The sequence below is a fragment of the Mandrillus leucophaeus genome, unplaced genomic scaffold, assembly GCF_000951045.1.
Source record: "Mandrillus leucophaeus isolate KB7577 unplaced genomic scaffold, Mleu.le_1.0 Scaffold917, whole genome shotgun sequence".
In the NCBI taxonomy this organism is placed as follows: Eukaryota; Metazoa; Chordata; class Mammalia; order Primates; family Cercopithecidae; genus Mandrillus; species Mandrillus leucophaeus.
The window spans coordinates 510,057-522,089 of record NW_012109997.1 but is presented as its reverse complement, the minus strand read 5'-3'; the positions used below and the strand labels follow the sequence as shown (position 1 = coordinate 522,089).

Here is a 12,033-nt window from a genome sequence, read left to right as displayed (position 1 = left end):
CCCTTCCACCATCATTGTAAGTTTCCTGAGGCCTCCCCAGCCCTGTGGAACTGTGAGTCAATTAAACCTCTTTCCTTTATAAATTATCTGTCTCGGGTATGTCCTTATAGCAACTTGAGAATGTACTAATAATACACTGTAAAGTTCATGAAGAAATGATCACATCGGGTAAAATGTTTGGTGACCAGAAAGCGGTCCACTTACACTGCAGAAGCAGAAGAGAATGAATGAAGGACTAATAGAGATACAGAAGTGTGCACAGGTAACGAAGATGTTGTGGGAGTTCATGCCTGATCTGATGGCATTAATTTTTTATTTAAATAAGAAGCCAGGTCACTTGGGTGTGTGGCTTATTCCTGTAAGTCTAACACTTTGGGAGGTCTAGTCGGGTGGATTGCTTGACGCCGGGAGTTTGAGATCAGCTTGGGCAACATGGTGACTGCAAAACATGGTCACTACAAAAAAAGAAAAATACGAAAATTAGCCAGATGTGGTGGAATGTGCTTGTAGTCCCTGCTATTTTGGAGGTTGAGGTGGGAGGATCACCTGAACTTGGCGAGGTAAAAGCTGTAGTGAGCCATCATTGTGCCACTGCACTCCAACCTGGGTGATAGAGTGAGACCTTGTCTCAACAACAATGCGAACAACAACAATAAGAAGCCAGGTCAACTGCAGGAGGTGATTGAGGATATTTAGGGAACTTAAGGATAACGGATAATGTTAGAACTTTAATGGAGGAGAGGAAGATACAAAGATATGTGTGAAGAGCTTACAGAACAGGCCTTGGGGTCCTGCTGAAATTGAAATATATGAATATGTAGTGGTATCAATCTATACAATTAATCCATTTTCCTTTGCTCTATTTAGTACAATAATTGCATAGTCCATTCCAAGTGGAATTTTGAGAATTCTTGTTGAAAGAAGACATAGGCATGGGGGACTTGAGATTGTTAGTGATTGATTATAGATGATATTAATATTTATTGAGTACATATGATGTGTTAGTAATTGTGCTTAGTACATTACATATGTTGCCACATTTAAACCTTTTTTTTTCTATGAGGAAAAAATATTGTTCCCACTTTCTAAAAACCAGCTGAGGATCCAGGTATGTAATTTTCTCAAGATAGATTTACCATGACGTAATGTAACTGGGATTTGAGTGAAGATTAACATTGCAGCTGAATAGAGAAAAAAAAGTGAGGCTAAAAAAGGGTTCATAGTTTGGGAGAAAATATGTCAAGAGACTAACCAGTCTCAAGAGGATTCCAGAACAGGATTGATAGAAATAAAATATTTTAGATTGCATGAAATATAGGGAACTAATTGGTAAGTAGAACATCAATGTTTAAGCCTCTAGTGATAGAGGCATTCAGAGTGGCCATGAGATCCAAGTGGGAAATGGTTTTCTGAAATGAGAGTTGAAGTAGAGATCATGAATTCTATGGATAGATTATTTATTGTAGTGCATAGGTATTGATTATCAATATTGATTTGGTGGGATTTTGGAATTAGGAGAAATGGATTTTGAAGGACTGATCTAAAAGCTGATGAGTCCTAGTATTCAGAGTGATACAGATTAGTGAATGTAAGTGAAAAATAATTTTTTGCATGAAGGTGGAAAAGTAATGATACAAAAGCCACAAAATGGAAGTAAGATTATTCTGAGCCTCTATCTTGGTCTGAGTGTATGAAGACAATGACTTATATAAATCAGGCTTTCAAGGAGAAAACAATTTGGAGACAACATAATGTCTCGGTTAGGAATAAGGAAGTTTGTTTATTAAAAAATGGTAGTCATAGAGTGTACAATGGACAAGGTTGAGAAAGATATCAAAAGGAGTGTGGTAGGGTGGAGAGCATGAACCAAATGGGAAAAAGTGCATAGCTGTGTGAGTGAGAGATTGCGAAAGAAGGTTAGTGATTAGAGGAAGCAGTTTATTTGGGGCTTGACAGTGAGAGACAAGAGGCATCAGTGGAATTTAGTGGCTTTAAATTTGTAAACAGAGCTTTGGTTTAAAGGTGTTTTGCTATTTCATTTCCAAATACTACCATGACCTGACTTTCAACCACATTATTATTTGAGCTAAGTGAGGATGACAGTGTTCAAAGTTCAGTGGTGGTTGGGGCTGATACAGGAGTCTTGTTGGTCAGATCAGTGGAAAATTTGGATGATATTAACTGGATCTATACCTCTGGTTTTGTGGCCTTGCTTAATAGTATTTTACTGTAAAAATTCTAAGCCAGGCACGGTGGCTCACACCTGTAATACCGGCACTTGGGGATGCTGAGGCAGGCGGATCACCTGAGGTCAGGAGTTCAAGACCAGGCTGTCCAACATGGTGAAACCCCATCTCTACTAAAAATACAAAAATTAGTCAGGTGTGGTGGCAGGTGCCTGTAATCCCAGCAACTGGGGAAGCTGGGACTGGAGAATCACTTGAACCTGGGAGGCGGAGGTTGCAGTGAGCCAAGATTGTGCCATTGCACTCTAGCCTGGTCTACAAGAATGGAACTCCATCCCCCATCCCCACCGGAAAAAAAGTTCTAAAAATATTAGTACAAATTTTATAGATATTTGTCTAATATTTCACTTTTTCAAGGCATTATATTATATTAATTTAATATTTATTGTTTAGGATTTTCATATCATCATTTATGCTTTGCTTATTAGGACAGATACCCACTTGATGATATTAATTTCCATTGTTAAATTTTAAAAGGGCATAGTCTTACCTGAGCACTTGAATAACTGTAACAAAAATTTAAATTGGGTCTGTAGATTTACTTGTTTCACAAGACATGAAAAAGAATGTGTGTTTTATACAAAATAAAGGAGATACTGTATTATGAAATGAATTCTAAGCATACAATTCATCAAAGTTTAGCACTAGAAGTGTTTTTATACACCACATAGTCCAACCACCTGTTTATGGCTGATGCATGTGCATTTGGTATCTTTTCATGAAAGGTATTTCTTCTAACTGGTATCGTGGAAACGGTGAGCAAGATCAAAGTTGGAATATTGTCTCTATCCTTAAATCTGTATACCCCTGAGAACTTGGCTTCTCCAAGCCGAGTATTTCCTCTTCTGTAAAATGGGGATGTTACCATTATCAAAGAGTGATTAAGAGGATTAGAGTGCCCATTTTACCTTTAGATATCTTTGACTATGAGGTCATACTTATATTGAACAAAAATCTATCTCTCTGTAATTCTAATCAATTCACTATAGTTCAGCATCCTGGGACCACATTAGGAAGTTGAAAATTATCTTAAAACTGAGTTTCCCACTGTATAATTTTTGGTGTTTATGCAGCAACCTGGCCTTTAACAACTCAATATTAACCATGTCTTATTTTCCCCAAAGATAATGATTAAATAACTACATTTGCCAGGCAAGGGCATCTGGGAGTCTCCTGGACAAATCTGATCATCAGAGGAGTCCCATATGTCCCAGGAATGGGTCTGCTTTGGTATCCCTGCTGTGCTCAGGCGTGGGCTGGGAGGTGCCTGTGGGAAATGTGGACTTCACACAAATTCAACAATGGATTTCAGAGGTCAGCAGCTTGAGCCCTTGGCCAGTTATACTTCCTCTAGTTGTATGCCTTTGAGGCACATGCTTAAGAACACCACATCATATTTGTCCACCTTAATTGTATATAAAAATAAAATTGCTAAAAACTCTAGTGTAGTATTTGCTTTATAGAGTGAAAGATAAATGTAAATTTTGCTATGGGGAGATGGTAGCTAAAAGAAGCTACTATTTGTGCTTCTCTCTTACTCCCATGCAGAGCCCCCCTCACAACCACCCATGCTTCCCTCAAAGTAAGATGATAAACTGAGCATGGCAACATTCCAAGACAAGCTTGGTATGATTTGCCTTTGCAGTGTATCTTGGCTTTGCCCCTCCTCATGGTTAATTTTCAGTACACCACTAAACAAATTATGTTTTTTCAATGTTTATTGATTTTTCTTTCATCTTTGACTTCCTCGATTAGGAAAAGGGTAGGCTGTTAATGTCTCTATAACAAAGAAGTGAGAACAAGATTAGTGAACTGAATAATTTTGTTAAAGTTCTGAGATCAAAGCTTATTGTCCTAGTGTTTCTGTTACTCATTTTCAGTATATGATGATGTAGGCCATTTCCTTAGATTCGATTCATGGAACTGTATTACCCTTGCTTAGAGATTTTAAGTTACACTACTTATTAAGGAGTACCATAGAATTTCTTATGTCAACCATGAAAACAGCTATATACCGTAGCTGTAAATAGTGTTTACAGTTGTATACATGTAGTTGATTGCAACATGGCTTTTTAGAATCTGTCTTCAGTGACTTTCAAAGATCACCTTTGCTGGTTATGTAAACTTAAAACAATAGATTTGCTTTTGGACATCTAAGAGTATGATGCGGTGTCTCATGCCTGTCATTTGCCAGCAAAAGAAATGTTACTCTTCAGCTTTGCCACAATGCCCTCACATTCTTCAACCTTGAGTTAGTCAGCCACTTATCAGCTGATGTGATTTTACATTTTTGCCTTGATCATTAATCATTCACTTTAAGTTCTCCTTTTGTAGTGTTTGCCAGTTGCTTCCAAAACAAACATGCTTTCTGGGCTTAAGGAAGGGAAAAGCAAAAAGATTTAAAAGAAGATAGTAGATGGTTTCACAGTTATTTTGGCTTTATTACTAATGCCAACTCCTATCATAAGGCAAGAACTAAGCTTGAGGTATTAATAAATATTTTATTCAAGGAACTTTTTTTCAGCCCTATGAGAATTTATAAACATGATTGGATGGGATGGTGCTGTTAAGTTAAAGGGAGAGACTCTCTCTCCTAAGATAATAGATTGTTTGGTGATTTTCTGAAAATTTGAGTGTGGGTTTACATAGTTTTAAATATTCCTTTTAGATTTACTGTGGTTTCTAAAACAGTCTCTTGTTTTAGGAGGACATTTATTTATTTTGTGAAATAAATTAATAAAATTACATATGTCAGCTGACATAATTTTTCACTTTTATTATTCTGTAGATAATAATCAACCAGGTGTAAACATGAGTAATATATTTCCTCTATTACATCATACATTCCTAGCCCTTTGAATAAGCACCTTTGCAAAAATATATTTCATTTCTGTCTTGATTAAAATTTGTTTCATGAGTTGGAAGAGATCATGAACCCTGGGTAATGCATTTTGGTTGTAACTAAAATTCTTAAGTCACTTAATTATGAGTTACGCCAGACATGGAACTTTATGACACCCAGGGTATTCTATTAAAATAGCAGTATTGAAATAGCTGCTGGCCCTTTCTAAAAAGTATGGCCATTTAAATCACCTAAATAATGATCTTTGAAATTACAGAATTAAAAATACCACGTTATTTCCTACCTGATAATTGGATGAGAAATTAGACATTAACCTAGCCTTCCAAAGGCCTAGAGATTCCATTTTTTTTTTTCTTTCCTGTTCCTTCTTATTTGTGCTAATTTTATTTTCAGTAAAACAGATCAAGGAATTTCTCTTAGTTTATGAACCTTTCTAGAAAAGTAAATATAGCTTATACTTTTGCTATTGGTTTTATATTAAAGAAATTATGCAAAAGTTGCCTTTTAATAGAAGTAAAAGTCTTTGTAGAACTTATCTGTGATTTACACATGCATGCTTCAGAAGGTCAGGTATTCTAACTTTTGTACAAGGTAAAAGTTACTTGGAATATGGAAAGGCATGCTAAAACAAATAGAAAACATTTTATTTCATTTCAACTACCTTTCTTTTTAAAAAATCTTTATTTAGTAGACATGATTTACATATCAGCCCTCAAACATAACTTTTAAAGTTTGCTCCTGTTTTAAAAGAATAAAGTCACTCTTTAAGACAAATGAAACTTTTACTGCCCTGTATTTGCAGAACAAAATACTGTAAACTAAAATTAACTGTAATATTCTAATGTTGTAGAGAAGAACCAGGGAATTTCTAAAGTCACGTTGTTAAAACAAATTTTTAGTTGAGAAATAAAAAAGAGAAAGAAAACTTCCTTAACTAATGATTCTCAAATATTAGTAATATTATTTTATTTCACATGAGAATCAAAATGTGGGAGATCTCACTTGTTAGGTACAAGGTAGGAAATATAATTACACAGACAAAAATGGATTATAGCAAATAATACCAGTTTGTCACCATATCTATACATGAAATAAATTCAAAATTATATAATTTTAGTGGTAATTACTGAATCAGAAAGAGTAAGATGTTATGTTTTAAAAATATTTACTATATAAAGTTTAATTATTGTGGCATAATAATACTGGGAGTTTTCTAAAATAGGACATACCTTATATCTTAATATTGATTCTAAATTCAAATGAATTTATTGTTATAAGGAGATATTGTGCATGTAAAATTCACAAGTTTTTGTGTAATTTTTATTAAATTACAATGTATTTATATGGTCTACTTATTATAGTTTTGGAAATTACAAAGTAAACAATTGATTATCAACCTAAAATTCCTTCCATTTTAAACTACAATGTCAAGGTTCTCTGGTTAAATCACGTAACATTACAAGTGCTATCAGAATGACCTCAGACTATTTCTGTTCTATTTTCTTTGGCCTTACTCATGTGATATTTTTTATACTTTAAAAACCTTTGCACTGCACTATGCTACTGTAGAACAATCTGATTTTTCTTGATTGCATCTCAAAGTTGATTATACTGATTTAATAATAAGATAAATATAAGAATTTGTAAACTTAAATATTTTATTTTTAAAATAAAGAATCAGCAGGGATCTAATGTTTATTCATCTATATATTCTAATTTTTACTGTATTAAGTAGCAATATTAATATTATTAATTAGTGTCATTATTAATAATTATATTTTAATCAACTATTATGGGGTAACATAATTATAACATAGGGTTAGTGGTGATGCAAATGAATTTAACTAAATAATCTGTATGTAAAGGAGTCTTTAAATAGAACTTTGTAGCTTTAAGAGAAGAGTTAATAGTTAATTGTTAATATTAATTAATATTAATTAATATTAACTATTAACAATTATTACAATCAATAACAATTATTCATTCAACAATTATTATTAATAACAATAATAGCAATTATTATTCATGTTATCATTTCATTGCCAAACACTGTATGTATTGGTATTTTACAAATGTTAACCAGCTTAATTCAGTAGTCAAATTTTTGTTGTAAATACTAGTATATCCTTTGTTTTCAAGTAAAGAAGTTGGACAGAGAAGTGAAAAACTTGTTTCAAGGTTCATATCAAAGAACATACAAGAACTGATTATTAAACATTGGTTATATTTTTATAATATTTCTGATGTATTGTTAAACCTTAGATGCTTCACTGAAATTTTGCTCAATTTTTAATTAAGACATTTAATATAAATAGAATTTTAGTGTATTTATGTAAAAAATTTCAAGATATTACTTTATAAACACACACACATATGCATGCACACACACACGCACATACTCACACTCACATATATTTTTGTACCAAAAATGGAGGGAAACATCACTCAAAAGTTAAAAACAAGCTATTGGTTTGAAATCCCAAAGATGCTGGACTGAAATGAGTCTCTCTGATGTTTTGGCAGGAAATCCTCTACACCTTGAGAAATTTTACTTGGGACAGAAAATATAAGGGCAGGCACAAATAAAGGCAGGTGCCATAATTATAACATAGGGCTAGTAGTGATGTGAACAAATTTAACTAAATAATCTGTTTATATCTAAAGGGGCCTTTAAATAAAACCTTGGAGCTTTAAAAGAAGGTAAATAGCATTTTCAGCCAGTGCAATAGAAAGCTATATGTTATTAAGTCTTTCAGATATGAAGTTGGATATATTTTCCATTTTTCTAAACATGCATAAAAATATTTAGATGGTTACCATATTCTTTGATTCTTCTAGGAGTCAATCTTAAGATGTGATGCTTTCATGTGAAACCTGAAACAAGGTGATCTGGGGAACCAAAGACTCTAGGACTCTTGGTGCCAACAGAGCTACTCTGTGAGTATCCTTGGTGTGTAATGATGCTTTCTTCCATCTAGCTGTTGTAAGTCATGCTGTTTATGCAATTAGTAAATCTTACTGTGAATGGTAATATTGGCATGACTACTGTTTTAGTTCATTTTCTAAAATAGGACATACCTTAAACTTTGTACTTTTAGCTTCTAGTGTTTTCATGATCCAATATACTGTGTGATCTTGGTCAAGAGACTAAGTCTCAGTTTCTCTGTATATAAAAAGAAGCTAAATATAAACTTCCTTCATTAAAATGATTAAAAAGTAGTAAATGATAAAGTTTCAATAATATTAATAGCATTATATTCTATTTTTATTACTAACATGAATTCTGATTTTAAAATTAACGAGAAAGCTAGAGATATATACTTTTAGTTATTTACCTTTATCATTGACACTTTTTAAAAATCTACATTTTGAACAAAAATGATCATATTGGGGTTTTTTACATTCATATTTTGTTTGCAAAGGGCTTATCACTCATGAAGTTTTCACACTCATGATTCAATCTGATTTAATCCTTCATACAATCTTGGTTTAAAGCAGGTCAGGGATTTTAATCCTCACTGTGCAGATGAGAAAACTGATAACTGATGCTCAGCATTGTGTCTTGCTGAAGGCTGCATAACTTATAAGGGACTTAAAATTCAATGTTCTTATAACCAGTTCTTATAACCAGTCTATACCATCTTCTCTAGACTGTTCTTATAACTAGTCTATACTCTTTCAAATAAATGTAAGCAACTGTATTCAACTGGTCAAATTTCTATTTTTGCATTGGATTGCTACATATTTTAACTAGTTTATAAGAGTAGTGTGATAAATTTACAAAGTTATATTACCTGTTTGTTGCGAACAATTCCTAGACCAACTGTATGGCTGTATTCTGTCTTCTACCTCTGTTGTATCATGTACTCTATCTTCTACCTCTGTTGTATCATGTACTCTGTCTTCTACCTCAAGTTCATGAACAAATCTTGGTATATCTATGTAGTAAACAGAATAATGGACCCCCACATCTTAAACTCTGCCACTTCAGAATATTATGTTACATGGTAAGAGGAGAATTAAGGTTGCAGATGGAATTAAGGTTGCTAATTAGGTGACTTTGAAATTATCCCTGATTATGTGCATGGGCCCAGTGTAAATACCAGGATCCTTATAAGTGAAAGAGAGAAGGCAGCATGAAAGATACTCAGTCCAACCTTGACGGTTTGTTGATGTAGGAATGCAGCCAGAAGCCAAGGAATGCCAGTGGTGGCTTTCAGAGTATGGAAAAGCAAGGAAACAGATTCTGTCCTAAACCTTCCACTCACACCTTGATTTTAGTCCAGTGAGACCCATTTCAGACTTCTGACCTCTGAAATTGTAAGATAATAAATTTGTGCTGCTTTAAGCCATTGTATTTGTGGTTGTTTGTTACAGCAGCAACAGAAAAAGAATACAGCTCAACACCGTGAAATTATGGAGAGCCTCAGAGTAGAAACAGTGGTTTGTGCCAAGAGGTTACTAGGTCAGTCATAGGGGTATTTGCTGCTTTGATTGAATTTTTTGTTCCATGTTAAGTATGATCATAGGGCTAGGTTGTAATATGTCATATGGTTCCTTTTGGATACATAGTTTGCTAAGGAAACCAGCTTACCCCTGCCTGTTCTTATGAAGAGTACAGAATATAGATCTTGGAGCATTTGGGTTCAAATGCTGCCTCTGATGCTTACTAATTATAATCTTTTTGAGCATCAGTTTTTTCATCTGTAAAATGAGGACAATACAAGTTCTTTATAGGGCTGTTGTGAGAATTAGCTATTAACTTGTGTTAAGTGCTTAAAATACTATTAATACTTGGCATATTGTAGGGACTAATTAAGTGGTAGCTATTATTATTACTAAATTATTCCTCAAATACTGTATTTTCTAGATTCATTTTCTTTATTCAGATCTAGATAGGAAAGTATCCAAAACTATCTCAAAGGGATGAGCGCCTTTGTGGTGGAGGCATTTTAGTATAATTATGTGAATTTTGTAATTTGATATTTTACTTAATTTTTTAAAACCTTTCGTGCTTTGAAATGCCTCTTCTTTGTCTGTTTTCATCATCATAAATATGTAGATGAAGCAAATTTGTATATTCTATAATGATTCATTTCATTGACTTTACTTATTGTACTGTCTTAACTGTTTTATATTGTGAGTCTTTAGGTTAGTTTTGATGTTACTACTTCAGCATGCGAATATCTTGGTAGTAGGGAAAGTATGCAGCACCCTGTAATAAGAGATCCTAGATTAAAAATACTTCACAAGTGAGAAAAACCTAATCTGAATAGAGTTTTCAAAGACATTGTTGAGAGAGGAGTCTCTTAAGTGGATACATAGAAATGACTACTTCGGTCAGTGCCCCATTCTCTGTGTTTGACGGTGGTGGGTCTGCTTTAGGCCTGGTGGGAGCATATATTTGATCAGTCTTTTAGGCCTTCACCACAGTGGCTATATCCCAAGGGACAATATATTAATTAATTCAACCAACATGTGTTACATACCTCCTAATGCCAATAAACAAATAATGTCTGTTCAAGATGTTTCCAGCTTAGTGGGGAAGAACCAATGATCCCTGAAGTAGCATAGATTCTAGCAGTCTAGTTAGGCAGGGTGGTAAGACCTGTTTACTCTTTCTAGCTACCCACACACAAAGGCCAGTTGCAGCATGCCATGATTTCTTATGCAGTTTTAAAACATGCATTGCTCTTACAAAACAGTTTGTCTGTGCCTGTCTTTTGACACCCTAGGTTTTCTCTAGTACGAGGAAAAACAAAACAAAATACATTCCTTACATAGACACCTGAAATACAAGGAATCCCTTTAAATTGTATACTTAAAAACTATAATCACAGGCCTATTGAGTCTGTGGTTAAGAAACAGATATCAATAATCACATAGTATATTTTAGTAAAATGAGGTTTCTCTTTTTCCTCAAATACATGTGGTATCTTTGTGGTGTTTTTCAATCAATTCCTTCGATTTTCATTTTACAGTCTTACTTCTCCCACACTTAACTAATTGGCATCTCATTTACCTGGATAAAGCTAGAAATCACAGAAAATTAGGAGGAGCTTTCCCCAAGGCACTCAACGATGTGGAAATGGTTGGATCTTTGGGTAGCCTTGGAGAACCGTTTGAACACGGAAGCTACAAAGGATATCACTGTTTCTTCCCTATGTTTTCACTTGAATCCAGCAGTTAACAGAAGGGTAGCAAAGGAAAATAGGAACTATTTGACCAAAAAAATCACTGCAATGAGTTAGTGGAAGGTTTCAAGTGAATTATGTGCCAAATGCCTTCCCATGCCTTCTATGCCTTTCTGTGCCTTTCTACCTTGAAACTGCATCAATAAATCAGTACAGAGGTAAGCTGAGCATGCCCGGCTGTTAATATATCCTCCCTAATATTCCAGTAAGCCTCTCACTGTGTCCTCATTTCTTTCACATAGACTATGCATTGTGTGGGTTGGTATAAATGCTAACAATCAAATAATTAGGCTTTTTCTTTCATGTTGAGTTGGCCAGATTTACATATTTGGCAGTATCTTAAACTTAGGAAAGTTTTTAAATGTTCAGTCTTCTCCATTCATAACATGGTTCAGAAATAATGAATTGAGAGTTTCTGATATGAAATAATCAGTCAAATGTGGTAATGTGTCTATAAAAATATGGTTAAAATGAGTATAAATGGTTTTAGATACAGGGAAACATTTCTGTGATACTGTCTTGATAATTAAAATCCTAACATTACTTAACAGCTTTATGATGTGACAGCAGATGCCTAGAGTAGGTAGTTTTATTATTTTGGCTCATACCTTTAGCTTATGTGAATGTATGTGGTGATCAATTAAATTATGCAAGATTTTATAATATATGACTTTGCTAATACTACTTTATAACTCTATTTTAGCTTTGACAATTCTGGTTTTAAAATATG

General features: G+C 33.8%; 1 protein-coding gene across 2 annotated transcripts in view; it reads left to right on the top strand.

The window, feature by feature from the left end:
* The window catches only part of SLC16A7 (solute carrier family 16 (monocarboxylate transporter), member 7), a 170,411-nt gene that overhangs the window by 52,912 nt on the left and 105,466 nt on the right, over positions 1-12,033 (top strand). For both annotated transcript variants that reach the window (XM_011969866.1, XM_011969868.1), the window contains exon 2: positions 7,948-8,046. The gene's annotated coding sequence lies outside the window, so the exon portion shown is untranslated. The remainder of the gene's footprint in view (positions 1-7,947; positions 8,047-12,033) is intronic.